The sequence below is a fragment of the Gossypium hirsutum genome, chromosome A08 (assembly GCF_007990345.1).
Source record: "Gossypium hirsutum isolate 1008001.06 chromosome A08, Gossypium_hirsutum_v2.1, whole genome shotgun sequence".
NCBI lineage: Eukaryota > Viridiplantae > Streptophyta > Magnoliopsida > Malvales > Malvaceae > Gossypium > Gossypium hirsutum.
The window spans coordinates 21,709,826-21,715,825 of NC_053431.1; positions in this window are offsets into that span (position 1 = coordinate 21,709,826).

Sequence of the window (6,000 nt, forward strand, 5' to 3'; positions counted from 1 at the left end):
GGCTGGATCACACGCCCATGGGGCAAGCCGTGTGTCACACACGGCCTAGACACATGCCTGTGTGTCTACCCGTGTGGACAAAAAATAAGGCTATTTTCCAAGCCATATTGTCACCCTTCCATGCACAAACCTACACAACAAAACATAGCACCATTCCAAGTATATACATTCAACCAAATCAGCCACAACCAAGGCATCAATACCTCATTCACATACTATCATTTATCATACACAAACATCACATATATTTCAACTCAAATCATGTAATCTTTCACATCCGTGAAAGACATCATTATATGCATATATACTTAAATCAATATTAGCCAATTTCAATGGCCATTTACAAAATAAATTATCAACCATCATAAGCCAACATATTTGGCCAATCAATTATGACACATAACAAAACGACCAAGTCTCTATACATGTCATAACTCAAAATGTTAAAGTCATTGGTACCCAAAATAATAAGTTGATAGTGTGACTAATTATCCGACAATCTTCGATCCCTGAGCTAGCTTGGTGACACTATAAGAAAAGGGAAAAGAAAGAGGAGTAAGCTTTAAAGCTTAGTAAGTTCCCATGCAAATAATAAGCATTATAAACTCACATTTAACATACAATTAACTTGAAGTAAATTAACATAAATGTCATTATAATCTCACAATCCAACTTACTAAATCTCAAACTTACTAGGAATTCATCACATATCGAGCTCATTATTCAATGAGTTTTACGTATGTACTTGTACCAACTCGCAACATAACATAACCTTTCATAGCATTGACATTCTCATTGAATTTCCTGTTGAACCACTTGGAATACTAAAGGATACTCAGGAGTCTCACACACACAATACCATACCAATGCCATATCCCAGATATGGTCATACATGGGATCTTATATCGATGCCAATAGCCTAGCTATGGTCTTACACAAAGTCTCATGTCGATGCCAATAGCCTAGCTATGGTCTTACACAAAGTCTCATGTCGATGCCAATAGCCCAGCTATGGTCTTACACAAAGTTTCATATCGATGCCAATAGCCCAGCTATGGTCTTACACGAAGTCTCATATCGATGCCATATCTCAGATATGGTCTTACACATAATCTTAGTAACCCTAATGTCATGACATTCATATCCTAACTATTCTTAAGGTTCAACAGAGATTTCTCAATTGTCAAACTTTGTCGATTACTTTCAAGAGAAATTCACAATCCATACAATATTAAAGCAATTAAAACATAAATAACAATGCATTATTTATATAGAAACTTAACTCGATACAAAAATAGTGGGAAATGGACCTAATCATCAAATACTTTGTTTTTCTCCCGATCTAGGTCCGAACCTCGTTTCTCTTGATAATCAACCTTGAAAGATGAAAAAACGCTAGCTATGGTGTTGTTCTAAGTTTCAGCCAAGGTTGAAGAAAGATGAGCAAATTTTGGCTTTATTTTCCCTTTTTATTCTTTTATTAACCAAATGACCAAAATGCTCTTTTCCCAAATCACTAAAATTCTCTTACCTCATGTCCATTTTTTGTCCACTAACTAAATAAATGACCTAATTATCATATAAGGACCTTTAATTTAAAAATCCCATAGCAATTGGACACCTTTAACATGGAGAACTAAACTTTTGCACTTATTACAATTTACTCCTTTCAACTAAATTGAGTGCTCAAATGTCAAAATTTTTGAATGACATTTTCACAAAATCATTCCATAAAGCTGTAGACCATGAAAATGAAATAAAAAAAAATTCTACGTCAGATTTGTGGTCCTGAAACCACTATTCTGACTAGGCCCAAAATCGGGCTATTACACAAGCATACATAAATTTACATTCCATCGATTTTGGGTAAGTTACCTAAACACATGCACTTATCCAACAAGTTAATCACATAATCTCATATGAATATCAAGTAAACATAGATGAGCTCATCATATTACAAGCTTCCATTAATTTCACCTTTCCACACTTCAAGAGTCTTTTCCGTCAAACTATTGAAATCTCGATGGATGTTCGGGTAATATACACATATGCAAAAGTACCCATTAGGGTACATAATAAAAAGGCACACTCTTGAGTCGTACATTTTGCAATAGGATTACCAGTCCAAGCTAAATTCTATCCGTAGCATATGCTCTAGAGAGCTTAATATGGATTACCCGTCCGAGCTAAATCCAATTTACAATCTAAGCTCAAGAGGGCTTGCATTAGAATTACCCGTCCGAGCTAAATTCTATCTGCAACATATGTACTATTATTCTTAACCTATCAAAATTCAACATTCAGCCGGAACATGATAATTTTTCCATATTACATAACTTAAGACTACGTCATTATGAATATATACCATCTCACACATATCAACATAATCATACAATTCAATTCAAGCATATTAACATACATGTTTAAGTTACACGAACTTACATTGAAAATGGTTCGTATTTGAATTTCAACTAATCCGAAACCTTTAGTTTTCCTTGATCTAGTTCCATTGCTAGTCTTTCTGGATCTATATGGGTAAATTTAACTATTAATCTATCACATTTCATATACATTTGCATCCTATTACATCCTATGAAAAATTACTATTTTGCCCCTATTTTTTTCAAAAATTCTGATTTCGTTCCTAGGCTCGAAAAATGAAATTCATGAAATTTAACCCTCTTTCCAAGCCTAGCCGAAATTTATGTATTACACTTACAGCACATACATTTCACAAATTTCAGAAATTTCCATGGGTTTTACCACTTTTTCATTTTAGTCCCTAAATCAAGTTTTCATCAAAAATTACTTTGTAAAAGTTGTTTATCTATGAATAACTTTTCATTTTCTACCATAAATTTTAAATTTTCAGCATATTCATCCATGACCCATATTTCATACATTGATAACTTTTCAAATAAATCCCCTAACTAGAAAGATTAGGCTATCTGATTCCAAAAATATAGAAATTACTAAAAATGGGACTTGATTTCATACCTTATTGAGCTTGAAAAGTTTTCTTCCTCTCTCCTATGGTTTCCATAGAAAAATTGGGGAAGATGATATGAAATTAGATTATTTTTTTTCTTTTGAATTAATTATCATCTATTAATTTTATTGATTTTCAATTTAGTCCCTACCCTTTTCTAATTTTTCCATGGATGAGTCATTAAAATATCTACTAACTACTCTTCAATGGTCTAATTACCATATAAGGACCTTAAGTTTTGAATTCCATAGCTATTTGATACCTATAGCTACTAGAACCCAACTTTTGCATTTTCTGCAATTTAGTCCTTTCCCTAATTAAACACACAATCGGTAAAATTTTCGTAGAAAACTTTTCATGTGACCTTCCTATCATGATGCCAACCATAAAATAAAATAAATTTTTATTTTTAGCTCGAATTTGTAGTCCCGAAACCACTGTTCTAACTTCACTGAAAATAGGCTGTTACACTTGTGCTTGATCTCGCAATGAGTACGGAAACAATTTCAACCTCAGTGCGTCTTCAGTCACATCAGCTATCTTGAATAAATCACTCACCTCCAGAAACAATCAAAGGTGAGATGTGGATTTTCCGTGGGCATACGACTAAATTGGCCCACCATTTGGAGCATTTGAAACATCATTGGTTTCAATTCAAATTGGTTGCCTCAATATCTAGCCTTCTAATTCCTGGATTAAACTCACTGAAAAATGGTACAGCATATTGTCTGATGCATCGATCCCTATCATCAGAAATGAGGATGGGATTTCGTACATGATCGGCTTCATCACCTTGGTCTTGATTCTGATTTCCAAGGTCCATCTCGACTTGTCTTTGAGCTATTTGTTCATGTCTTATTTGTCTAAACGTTCACTCAATTTCAGGGTCTACAGGAGTAAATCGATAATCCGATCTATGTACATAAACACCTAAGAAGAAAATCACAAAATTAAAAAGAATAAGTTAGTAATGTTAGAAATAAACCAAATTGGAAGTAAATAATTTCACAAAAAATGACTATGGCAATAATTAACAATCCCCGGCAACGGCACCAAAAACTTGTAATTCGTAGCTTTATGCAAGTGTATACAGTCATTATCAAATAATAAGTAAGTATCGAGTTATCGTCTCCACAGGGATTGTATTTGTCTTAAATCACTTGGTTGTAAAATTACCCTTAACAATTTGGTAAATAGAAACACAATATGGTTGAAAAGTGATGATTAAAATATATTAAACTAAATGCAATGATCCCTAATGAAAATTATCCTAAGTTTGCAAACTATATGAATGAAATAGATTTTAGCAAAATTAAACACAATTTTCAACAATTATAACGTAAATAAACTAAGACAATTACTTTAATTAAACTCAATTTACTATCAACATGCTTAATAACATTCAGAAAAACATTCTATGGCAACTCGATCTTTCCTGAGTTTGGAAACCACATTAGGTCCTTTTTGAATCCTTTACTTAGTAAATACGCATTCTACTGATCCTGATTTACTAAGGGTTTCTTAGAATTCGTGTAAGGTAACAGGGACATGTTAGGTTTGAAACAGTTTAATCACACAAATCTAAAAACTATGCAGATAACAGAGCTTGGTTAGAGTTGTTATGCAACCTGCAATTTTATTAGGTTAGGATCTAAATTAAGCATGCACATTTCAATTATGTGTCCACTAGCTGTCCTCTGGTTAGGATCGCTCAGCTAATTCAGGTGCATTTCAATCACTTATGAACGAAATACAGATTTGATTTTAATTGAAAACATGATCAATTGAGGCACAAACATTATAAGCATGAATCAAATAAATATTATTTAGTCAAAGCAATCATCCTAGCTTAAATAAAATTAAGCTAACATTGTTGTAAACAAGAACAAAGAACACATAGCAAACATTTTTAGATTAAATTAAAGAAAAGAAAGATTAAACCCAAATCAGAGTGGCTGTCACCCAAGACTCTGACCGACGAGGCTCATTCACTCTTTTGCTTCACTCCTTTGCTGATGGCTCTCCAGGGTTTCCGACCAATGGCTCTTTAAAAGGCTTAATTGCTAAAATCTCTCTGAAAAGATGATGCTAGGCGTGGGGAATGGAAAATGCTAAAGAGAATTTAGAGATAAGAGAGAATGATGAGAGATAAGGAATGAGGGGTGAGGGATCAAATGAGGTCTTATTTATAGATGAAGAGAGGAGGTTAATTTGTTAAAAATAAAGAGGTTTAGTCTCTTCAAGCTTTTCGAATGAGTGGTCGGCCATGCTTAGTGGATTTAAGTTGAATTTTGCTTGATTTTTAAGCACTTAAAATGCCATAACAACTCAGGACTGAGACTCGGTCAAATGTAAATCTTCGGGCAAATCTCTAATTTATTCAACATTTCAAGAACCTTGTGTAATTAAACCAAAAAGTGGTTTATGTGGACAGCCACGTGTAGCCAAAATTGGGTTGACTTGGTCTTCAATTTGGACGGTTTTTGTAATCCAACAAAGCTATCAGACCTATCCAAAATAAATCAATAAATTAAATGGCCAAAGAATAAAATTTATCCAATTTAAATAATTAATTAAAACCCAAATTTATTAATGAAATATTTTAAAATGAATTATTAAATATAATATAATATTTTATTATTTAATTTAATCATGCGTGGCCTATTTTATGTCTTAAAAATATAATATGTTCAAATAAATATAAAATAAGCCATTTTATGCATGAAAAACTATATAATAAAGCATAGAATCACATTTTAATAATTTCTATGTCCTAATTTCATATTTTCACATATTTCATTAACTTATTAAATAATTACTTAGTTTTAACAGCGAATTTAAGTAAAAAGCTGACAAATTACATAGGAAAAATCCTATATATTTTTTAGTTTACACAAGGCTTGGCACATGGGCGTGTGTGGATTGGTCGTGTGACCCAACTTTGAAAGTTACATTGGCATGGACACGAGCTGGGACACGGTCGTGTGTTCCTATTTCAAATGTTACACGGT